The sequence below is a fragment of the Staurois parvus genome, unplaced genomic scaffold (assembly GCF_062004578.1).
Source record: "Staurois parvus isolate SC_StPar_1 unplaced genomic scaffold, SC_StPar_1.0 ptg000232l, whole genome shotgun sequence".
Classification (NCBI taxonomy): Eukaryota; Metazoa; Chordata; class Amphibia; order Anura; family Ranidae; genus Staurois; species Staurois parvus.
Genome location: NW_028318028.1, coordinates 4,504,238 through 4,515,837, shown reverse-complemented (window position 1 = coordinate 4,515,837; position 11,600 = coordinate 4,504,238). Strand labels below are relative to the sequence as shown.

Here is an 11,600-nt window from a genome sequence, read left to right as displayed (position 1 = left end):
CTTATTTTCATCCTACTTCTTCTTCTTCTTCTTCATCCTCATCCTCATCCTCTTCTTCTTCTTCTTCTTCTTCTTCTTCTTCATCCTCATCCTCTTCTTCTTCTTCTTCATCCCCATCCTCTTCCTCTTCTTTTTCTTCTTCTTCTTCATCCTCATCCTCTTCTTCATCCTCATCCTCTTCTTCTTCATCCTCATCCTCTTCTTCTTCTTCTTCTTCATCCTCATCCTCTTCTTCTTCATCATCATCCTCATCCTCCTCTTCTTCTTCTTCTTCTTCTTCATCATCCTCATCCTCTTCTTCTTCTTCTTCTTCTTCCTCACCATCATCCTCTTCTTCTTCATCCTCATCCTCTTCTTCATCCTCATCCTCTTCTTCTTCATCCTCATCCTCATCCTCTTCTTCTTCCTCCTCATCCTCTTCTTCTTCTTCTTCTTCTTCTTCTTCTTCATCCTCTTCCTCGCCATCATCCTCTTCTTCTTCTTCATCATCCTCATCTTCTTCATCCTCATCCTCTTCTTCTTCTTCTTCTTCTTCTTCTTCTTCTTCCTCATCCTCTTCTTCTTCTTCTTCTTCATCCTCATCATCATCCTCTTCTTCTTCATCATCCTCACCCTCTTCTTCTTCATCATCCTCATCTTCTTCTTCTTCTTCATCCTCATCTTCTTCTTCTTCTTCATCCTCATCTTCTTCTTCTTCATCATCCTCATCTTCTTCTTCTTCTTCTTCATCCTCATCCTCTTCTTCTTCTTCTTCTTCTTCTTCTTCATCCTCATCCTCTTCTTCTTCTTCTTCATCCTCATCCTCTTCTTCTTCATCATCCTCATCCTCATCCTCTTCTTCTTCATCCTCATCTTCTTCTTCTTCATCCTCATCCTCTTCTTCTTCTTCTTCTTCTTCATCATCATCCTCTTCTTCTTCTTCCTCATCCTCATCCTCTTCTTCTTCTTCCTCATCCTCTTCCTCTTCTTCTTCTTCTTCTTCCTCATCCTCTTCTTCTTCTTCTTCTTCTTCTTCTTCATCCTCATCCTCTTCTTCTTCTTCCTCTTCATCATCATCCTCATCCTCTTCTTCTTCTTCCTCATCCTCATCTTCTTCTTCCTCTTCTTCTTCTTCTTCATCCTCATCCTCTTCTTCTTCTTCTTCTTCTTCTTCTTCATCCTCATCCTCTTCTTCATCCTCATCTTCTTCTTCTTCTTCATCCTCATCCTCTTCTTCTTCATCCTCATCTTCTTCTTCATCCTCATCCTCATCTTCTTCTTCATCCTCATCTTCTTCTTCATCCTCATCCTCTTCTTCTTCTTCTTCTTCATCATCATCCTCATCCTCTTCTTCTTCTTCTTCTTCCTCATCCTCATTCTCTTCTTCATCCTCATCCTCTTCTTCTTCTTCTTCTTCTTCTTCTTCTTCATCATCCTCATCCTCTTCTTCTTCTTCTTCTTCTTCATCCTCTTCTTCTTCTTCTTCTTCTTCTTCATCCTCATCTTCTTCTTCTTCTTCTTCTTCATCCTCATCCTCCTCTTCTTCTTCTTCTTCATCCTCATCCTCCTCTTCTTCTTCTTCTTCTTCTTCTTCTTCATCCTCATCCTCCTCTTCTTCTTCTTCTTCTTCTTCTTCTTCTACTTCTTCATCCTCATCCTCCTCTTCTTCTTCTTCTTCTTCTTCTTCATCCTCTTCTTCTTCCTCATCCTCATCCTCTTCTTCTTCTTCCTCATCCTCATCCTCTTCTTCTTCTTCTTCTTCTTCATCCTCATCTTCTTCTTCATCCTCATCCTCTTCTTCTTCTTCTTCTTCTTCTTCATCCTCATCCTCTTCTTCTTCAATTGAAGCTGCTTCTGCTCCGCCACTCTGCCATTGGACTCTTGATAGTCGTCTCCCCACACTGCTGCTGGGGGGACTTTTTAACATAGGCCTCTGTATGGCCTTCAATTTAAGCTGCTTACGCTTCGCCACTCTGCCATGGGCCCCTGTACCGCCTCCTCTTGCTGCTGCCAGGTCCAGAGTGTGTCATGGGTCCCTGTACGGCCTCCCATTGCTGCTGTCTTCATCGCCACACTCTGCCATGTGCCACTTTCAGGTCTCCTCACACTCCTGCTGGTTTCCATTTTGTCATAGGGTGCTGTATGGCCTCCCATTGCTGCTGCCTCCACCGCCACACTGTGGCTCCACACTCTGGTTTTGGCCCCGTGACTGCCCAAATGAGTGAAGTGTGCGGTGATTCTAAGATCGACGGCACTCATTTGCATGTCATACTGACTGACAGTATTATTTCTCTTCCCCAGCAGACTCCAAGGGCATTTAAATGAAAGGTACAGTGTTCTGCACTAATATAAAGGCTCTCTGAAGCCTAGAAACCCTTTTAATAAGTTAAATTCGCAGCGAATAAATTCGCATCGAATCGAATTTATTCCGCAAATTCGGCGAATCAGCCGAATCGAATTTTTGAATAATTCGCTCATCTCTAGTTGTGACGTTCAGAGCACATTTTATGCCCAATTCATGCAAAACTCCACGTAATCCCCAGGGGATCACATACTTTTTCTTGCAACTGTATATATATATATATATATATATATATATATATATAATTTATTTTTTTTTAACTGTCAGTCTTTTTCTGTTTATAGCACAACAAATAAAAAAAACAGTGGTTATCAAATACCACCAAAAGAAATCTCTATTTGTGTGTGGTTGCTTTTTTAAAATTCTTTTTTTTACTAAACTTTCTTTTTTCCCATCCCATAGGTGACAGAAATTCCCTTATCTGATGTTTTTTTGGTGACAGGTTCTCTTTGATAACCATCCATCTTCCTGAGGGCAAGTGGTTAAAAGTGGAGACAATGACACACATATAATTAAAGGCATTGCCAATGGCACCATGAACTTTATGTCAACTTGATGGAGGACAGGGATAAAATAAACTACTAGCTGTACAATAGAAATATATGTTACAGGGTGCCTGTAGTATAAGCACTTTATTTGTCTTTTAGACCAAGCTTGTTCTTCCGTGTTTTATATTGTAATAATCTTTCTTAGACATCTAAGCCTGTGACAGTCTTGAAAGGGAGGAGACTGAAAGAAGTTAAACATTAAGTGACACATAAAGCAAACCAACTCCATCAGAGAGACTGAAACTGCAGCTCACATTTCAAAGTTGCTTCTTCACAGAGGTAAGAAGGAAATCAGTGCTTTGTGCCAGCTTTTGTGTTGCAAAATTTTCTCTAGAGGAGCCTTTCTCAACTAGGGTTCCTTCAAAGTTTGTTAGGTTTTCCTTGGTCAGAGAACAACTTCTGCCTCTCAGGTAAGTAACCACTTATGCTATATACCGTATATATTTTTATTTCTCTGTAAAAGGGGAAGTGCGGGGGGGTTTCCTATCCCCTGACCACTACTACTGTATAAGGGTTAGTTTTCCCACGGGTCAACGTTGTAAGGAGCATTCTTCTTGCAGACCACCAATATAGGGACATTCTTCTCATTGGCCACCACTGTCTGGGATTCTTTTTTTTGCCTATTGTTATAAGTATTCCTTTATTTGCATTATTTTTTATGAAAATAATTTCTTAATTTCTAATTCATACAGAGTAGCCCTGAGTGTCATAAGCACAAATATTTATTGTTTTTGGCAACCTAGCTACATACAGGCCCCCAAAATCCAATGACCACCTCCAGGCTTTCAAAGGGCATACAGTGATAGCTCAGTTCACGAACGCTTCTGTTCATGAACAACTCGGTTCATGAACAGAAGAGTTCACAAAAATTTGCTTCAGTTGACGAACACGGCCATCTTCCCTGCTCTGACACGTGGTCGTGACTCCCTGTAGGTGATATTGTGCTCACAGACAGACTCTGAAAGTGTACTGAGAAGCTTTTTTGTGTGCTTTTTAGCACATACTGTACAGTACTGTACATCCCTGCGCACACTTGCTGTAAAGTTTTTTTTTGTGTGCTTTTTAGCACATACTGTACCGGACATCCAGTATTTCTTCAAAGAAAATTCAGAGCAAGCATTGTGGTAAGAAGAAAGCGTGGAGAGGTAATGAAGGTGATATGAATGTGAAGAGCAAGCATGTTGTTGAAAAGAAAGTGAAGAGTGGTAATGAAGGTGACCAGAATGTGCAGAGCGGTAATGAAGTTAACAAGAATGTGCAGAGCAGTAATGAAGGTGAAAAGAAGTGCAGAGTGGTAATGAAGGTAACAAAAATGTGCAGAGTAGTAATGAAGGTGACAAGAATGTGCAGAGGAAGCAAGGTGGTAAAAAGAATGTGCAGAACTGTAATGAAGGTGACAGGAACATGCAGAGCGGCAATGAAGGTGACAAGAACGCGCAGAGCAAACATGGTGGTAAAAAGAATGTGCAGAGCAGTAATGAAGGTGACAAGAACATGCAGAGTGGTAATGAAGGTGACAAGAATGTGCAGAGCAAGCCTGGTGGTAAAAAGAATGTACAGAGTGGTAATGAAGGTGACAAGAACAGGCAGAGTGGTAATGAAGGTGACAAGAATGGGCAGAGTGGTAATGAAGGTGACAAGAACTTGCAAAATGGTAATGAATGTGACAAGAGAGTGCAGAGCAAGCATGGTGGTAAAAAGAAAGTGCAGAGCGGTAATGAAGGTGACAAGAAAGTGCAGAGCAAGCATGCTGGTAAAAAGAAATGGCAGAGCAAGAATGGTAAGAATAAGTAAGGTTGTGAAGAAAATAACCATCAAGTTGAAGAAGGAAATTGTAGAAAGATATGACTGTGGTATTTGTGTGATTGATCTGGCCTCGGAGTACAATATGGTGAAGTTGACAATCTCCACTATTTTGAAGAAGAAAGCTGCCATAAAAAGGAGCTAACGTGGCAACAGAAGTAACAATGTTAATCAAGCAGAGGACACAAGTGCTGGAAGAGGTGGAAAAACTTTTTGTTAGGTGTGGTTGAATGAGAAACCGCTGACAGGTGATAGCATTAGTGAAGCTCTGACCTGCCACGTGTCTCAGAAGACTTTGGGGAGGGAGGGTAGGAGGACAACTTCCGCTTACGATCACCTAGGCGATCGCAGAGGAAGTGGGAGCGAGTACCCGTTCCCCCCCGCTCCCCAAAGGTGCTAATCCTTAATGGGGAGCGGAGGACCAGTCTTTAAAGCAGAACTTCCCTTTTTTGGTGGAACTCCGCTTTAAAGCCAGTAGAGGGTGGTTTGAAAAATTCCGCAAGAGAAGTGGCATCCACAGTGTGACAAGACATGGTGAGGCTTCCAGTTCTGACAAGGCCGTTGCAGAAAAATTTGTGGAATTCATGAAGCCAGAAGGATACTTTAGATTTATACAGGAGGTCTAGTGCTAGAATTACTGCCCTCGATCTGACGTTCATGATCTGGATTGTTTGCCTGAGCGGTATACCTTTGTTCTTTGCATATTAGTCCATAGACCTGATTTATCATATGCCCATGTTCTGCTTCTGTCCTGCTATTACATATATGCCCAACATGGACCAGCAACATTCTGGTATGTTGCTGGACTTTGACTGGTTATACCGGGATGATGCCTGCATTCATATTGATGAAAGAAATAAACTTTCTTAACAGCCAAAAAACTTCCCTTCATATACAGTTTACTATCAGTAAGCAAAGCTGGAGGGGTTTCTGATTGGCCGACAAAACTATTTTCATCTTAACATGAAAGGACTTCACTTGCCATTACTGTAAATAACAATTAAGGTCATTATAGTGTTTACCAGATAAACAAGTCACCCTTTCACCATTTCCCATAAATACCCCTTGGAGTCTAATTACCATCAATAAATACTTCTTGTATGGTCAAATCACATTCTTTATTATTCTTGAATATGTAAACAATGCATCTTTTCAAATGTCTAATTAGATAATCAGGCTATTCCCTAAATACCAAGGTGACCTTGCATAGAATTAACATAGAAAAGAGTTTTTTTGATGTATAAAGTGGTCTTGTCACTGGCCTGTCCAAGAATGAACAGTATGTGTTTCAATATCTATCTATCTATCTATCTATCTATCTATCTATCTATCTATCTATCTATCAATTCCCCCTATATAAATCTGCTTTCTTAACATACAATTCCTCCCTTCATGCTGCCAAACAAGCCTACTTTGTCACTCTTATTAATACCTTTTCATCCAGTCCTCGTCATCTCTTCTTTACTTTTAACTCTCTACTTTCTCCACCTCCACCCAGTACCTCACTCACTGCTCATGAGATTGCAAATCATTTCAAAAACAAGATTGACGCAATTCGTAGGGGCATTGCCACTGCACATACATCTATCCCACTTAGCATACCTTATACTAAACCTCCCTCAACACTTTCCTCTTTTGACCTTGCTACTACCGAAGAGGTTTTCTCAGAAGCCCGTCTCACTACCTGTATCCTGTCCCCTCACAACTACTACGGTCACCCTCTTCTTCCATCCTATGCTCCCTCACTCACATCTTAAATCTTTCCCTCTCTACTGGTGCCTTCCCCTCCCCTCTAAAGCATGCACACATCACTCCCATACTTAAAAAGCCCTCCCTGGACCCCACCAACCTGAACAACTTAAGACCCATCTCCCTGCTGCCATTTACCTCTAAAATCCTAGAATGCTTAGTCTACAATCGCCTCAGCTCCTACCTCACTGACAACAACCTTCTTGACCCTTTACAGTCTGGCTTTCGCTCACTACACTCCACTGAAATTGCCCTACTAAAACTCACTAATGATCTACTAACAGCTAAAACCAATGGCCACTACTCCATACTCTTACTACTTGACCTCTCTGCGGCTTTTGATATGGTTGACCATCCCCTCCTCAAAAAAAAACTCCACTCTCTTGGCCTCAGAGACTCTGCTCTCTGCTGGTTCTCCCCCTACCTATCGCTGCGCTCCTTCAGCGTTACCTATAACGCTGCCTCCTCCTCTTCACTCCCTCTTTCTGTAGGGGTACCTCAAGGTTCTGTCCTTGGACCCCTTCTCTTCTCCATCTACACCTCCTCCCTTGGTCACTTGATAAACTCCCATGGCTTTAAGTACCATCTCTATGCTAATGACACACAAATCTATCTTTCTACTCCTCACCTCTCCTCTTCAGTCTCCTCTCGCGTTACTAACCTACTAAGTGACATATCGGCATGGATGTGACTTCACTTCCTCAAACTCAATCTTTCCAAAACTGAGCTCTTAGTATTCCCCCCAGCCCGTGCCCCCTCCCCTGACTTCTCCATCAAGATCAATAACACAATCATCAGTCCCTCCCCTCATGCCAGGGTACTAGGTGTAGTCCTAGACTCCCATCTGTCCTTTCAGTCCCAAATCCAATCACTGTCCAAATCTTGTAGACTTCACCTCCGCAACATTTCCAAGATACGCCCGTTCCTAACCTCGGAAACCACTAAACAACTTATTCACTTCCTTGTTATATCTCGCCTTGACTATTGTAACTCCCTCCTCATTGGCCTACCTAATCGTAGGCTATCCCCTCTTCAGTCGATCATGAATGCTGCTGCCAGACTCATCCACCTTACTAACCATTCTGTATCTGCCACCCCTCTCTGCCAATCCCTCCACTGGCTTCCCATTGCCCAACGGATAAAATTAAAAACATTAACAATAACGTATTAAGCCATTTATAACTCTTCTCCAAATTACATCATCGATCTTGTCTCTAAATATCACCCAAACCGTACTCTCCGCAAGACCTCCTGCTCTCTAGCTCCCTTGTCTCCTCCTCCCATGCTCCTCTACAGGACTTCTCCAGAGCTTCCCCCATCCTCCAGAACTCTATACCCCAATTTATCTGCTCACCTTTAGGCAATCTCTGAAAACCTATCTCTTCAGGGAAGCCTATGATGCCCTCAGCTAATAATGGAATCTTCTACTCTTCCAACCAGTCCATCCCCCACAGTTACTACCTTTTGTACCACTAGCCCCTCCCTCCTAGATTTTAAGCTTCAAGGAGCAGGGCCCTCCTATCCCTCTTGTATTGAACTGTATTGTTGCTGTATTGTCTCCCGTTATATTGTAAAGCGCTGAGCAAACTATTGGCACTATATAAATCTTGTATAATATAATAATAATAATAATTATCTATCTGTCTATTTATCTATCTATCTATCTATCTATCTATCTATCTATCTATCTATCTATCTATCTATCCATCCATCTATATTACACACAATATACTATATATTCCCCCACTTGGATCAGTTCTATCGAGAATTGATCCATAAATAGTGAACATATATTATCAAATAGAAGGGTTGGATTATGATTTGAGGTATTGAATTCATAATGGCTCATAAAATATGAAATTTAAACTGGTTACATCTCTCCTCACCAGCCTCTAAAATATCCCTATGAATCAGTTATTGAATAATATGACTTTAGACTATGACAAGCAAAGGATTTGGTAGACATTAGTGGCCCATATAGCTGTAAGGCCTTATTTCATGACTTGTAGTTTATTCAGTATATCACACCAAGTTCAGTATATCACACCAAGTGTGAGGTTTGCAGTATGACCAGCTGACGTCACAGTCCAGTCCAGAAATGCCCGTAGCGGAAAAGAAGAAAAGAAGGCATGACTAGGCCTAGAGTGGGAAGGAAGACTGGAAAGGGTTAATGATAGTGCTAGGGGGTTTGTAAGGGATAGCTGGAGAGCTGATTGGTAGAGGGAGAGCGTAGGTGGAGTCTTCTGCACCTTAGGGTGGGGTGTTCTGGTGAGGGGCCTCAGTCGGAGCTGGACGTTGGAGAGAGAGCTTCTTCTCCAGCAGGTACTGTGCAGGCTGCCTTCATTGGGGCAACTGCTATGGAGGGCCTTTTGGCTCAATTGCGGCAGGCTGCCGCTATTAGAGGGACAGAGTGGCTGCAGGACCGGGTCTCTGACTTGATGCGAGACCCGGGCTTGTCACCTGTGGCAAGGGGGCGAGAGCGCCCACGTGCTTGGAGGTCTAGGTCTCCGGATCGCTTTACTCCAGGCTCCCCCTCCCCCAGAGCTCAGCGTCACAGTGGAAGCCCCGCTCGGGACCCCCCGGCCCCGCTGGCAGGGCGCTCTCTTGCCCCTGCTCACGGGGAAGCCAGGAGGAATCCCCATCAACGGTGGAGCTCGGTGGGCGGGGTCTCGTGTGGAGGAAGCCCCTCCCCCTGCCCGCTCAGCAAAGAGGACGGGGCGTCAACGGCTCCTCCACTGATGAGGTGCCTGTCAGGGAGGGAGCCCAGCGGGGGAGGCGCACCGCTGCGGTTGCCGGGCTGTCCCCTGCTGCAGCCGGCGGGCCCCCTGGGAAGCCTGGAGCTGTGGCTCTGAAGAAACACAGATGGAAGGGCAGCGCTGGGCGAAGTGCTGCTGGGAGCGATGCAGGATGGAGCTCAGGGACGGCAGTGAATGTGGCTGGTGCCAGGAGGCGGAGGCGGGAGCGGCACAGACCTGCAGGACCCGTGGCTCCTGGGACCAGGAGGCCATCCAGCCATCGAGAGGACGAAGAGAGATCGGAGGGCGAGCTGTCGGAACCTGATGCTGGGGCGACAGCTGGCCATTCAGCGTCACTGGATTTTGGTCGTGCAGCTGATGGGACATCTCCTGGGCAGCCTGGTGAGTTACCTGTTACTGTCTCTTTTTCTTCTGCGCTACGGGACCTGTTGGGGGGAGGTTGGGGCACGGCCTCTGCGGTGAGGGATGTTGGCGTTCCCACGTAAGGTACAGGTGGGGGTCTCTGCGATTTGATTTCCGGTCTGTGGGACTTGTTGTGGCGACTTGAGTGGGGCGGTAGTGGGGGCCCTGGGCCTGCTTCGGCGTGGCTCCCGCCGGCTGGTTGGGAAGGGTTCGGGGTCCTAGGGCAGGACAGTGGGGACGTGCGGAGCCTGGGGGTTTCTTCTCCTCCTGGTTCTGGGCCAGGGTTGGTTACGGTGGAAACCAGTGCTCTGGGTTCCTCGGCCCCCTCTACGGTTTTGGGTGAGGGTGCAGGAGTGTCCGGGACTGTCGGCTTGGCGGACACGGCCATGTGCGAGGTGTACGTGTGCTTTGAGGGCCCTTTGGGTGCTCACTTACAGTCGGAGGTACGAGAGAAGATTTGGAGAGGTGAGTATGTATGATCTTCACGCTCTTGCCCTTGGAGCGTTTTCCTTTCGATGGGTCACGGGTTGACGAGGGTAGGCGGGAGGAAGCGGAGAAGCGGCGTTTTCGCTTTATCCCGTGTATCTTTGCGAATTGGTTGCAGGCATTCACGATCATGGCCAGTGTCATTGGGGAGAAGGCTCCTGAGCATTGCTCGGCACTGTGCTGTTACCTTTACCGCATGGCTCCGGTACGATGAGAAGTTTCAGCAGCGGAGGGCTGTTCGCCCGTCGTTGCGTTGGGACCATAAGGACATTGGCCTTTGGATGCGGCTCATGACTCCAGCGAGGGCCCCTGGTCCGTTTTTTCAGGGCGGGGCCGGCGGTTCGTTCTCCCCGGGACAATCAGCCTCAAAGTGTAGGGGTTTCTGCTGGCAGTTCCAAGAGGGCACTTGTCTTTTCGGAGGGTCCTGCCGTTTTAAGCACGAATGTTCCGGTTGCAGTGGCTCCCATCCTTTGTTGCGCTGTTTCAAGCGGGGTAGAGGCCTGCCAGGAGACCATGCGGTAAGAGGGACGATGCCAGTGAGGGTGGAAAGGATGCAGCCTTTCCTAAATAGATATCCGGATCGGGCAGCAGCTGTGCTGCTGGCGGCAGGGTTTTCGGAGGGTTTCCGCATCCCGTGTAATTTGACTTCGATCCCCCCCTTAGCTCGGAACTTACGGTCAGCCATGCAGCATGCAGAGGTGGTTTTGGCTAAGTTGCGTAAGGAAGTGGGGTTGGGATGCATGGGCGGCCCGTTTTCTTGCGCTCCGTTTTCGGATCTGGTGGTTTCTCCCTTGGGGGTGGTGCCCAAGAAGGAGCCGAATACGTTTAGGTTAATTCACCACCTGTCTTTCCCGAAAGGGGGGTCGGTGAATGACGCTATCGATCCAGAGTCCTGTTCAGTGTCTTACACGTCATTTGATGCAGCGGTTTTCTGGGTACGTCGTTATAGGCGTGGTTCGCTCATGGCAAAATTGGATATTGAGTACGCGTTTTGACTGTTGCCGGTACATCCTGACAGTTTTCCTTTCTTGGGTTGTCATAGGCAGGGCTCGTTTTACGTTGATAAGTGCCTTCCCATGGGGTGTTCTATATCTTGCGCTTTGTTTGAGAAGTTCAGTTCGTTTGTCGAGTGGGTGGTGTGGGATGTCTCGGGCGTGAATTCGGTCATCCACTATTTGGATGATTTTCTTTGTGTGGGTCCGCCAGCTTCCAGAGTGTGCGCAGTTTTGCTGGCCACTTAGCAACACGTTGCTGAACGTTTTGGGATTCCTCTGGCTTTAGACAAGATGGAGGGCCCAGCTTCGGTGATGACTGTCCTGGGCATTGTTTTGGATTTGGGCGCAATGGAGTGCCGGCTGCCTGAAGACAAGCTGTTGGCCCTACAAGGGGAAATTCGTGGGGTACTGGGCAAGCGCAAAATTCAGCTGCGGGCCTTGCAGTCGTTGTTGGGCAAACTTAACTTCGCTTGTCGTATCCTGCCGATGGGTCGGGTGTTCTGCCGCCGGTTGGCGGCTG

The 11,600-nt window shown here is 46.1% G+C and overlaps 1 protein-coding gene across 1 annotated transcript in view; it reads left to right on the top strand.

Annotated features, from left to right (window-relative positions):
• The first annotated feature begins 3,101 nt into the window (after positions 1-3,101).
• Positions 3,102-11,600, top strand: part of LOC149460251 (3-galactosyl-N-acetylglucosaminide 4-alpha-L-fucosyltransferase FUT3-like) — a 35,603-nt gene continuing 27,104 nt past the window's right edge. The window contains exon 1 of the mRNA XM_089679920.1: positions 3,102-3,168. The gene's annotated coding sequence lies outside the window, so the exon portion shown is untranslated. The remainder of the gene's footprint in view (positions 3,169-11,600) is intronic.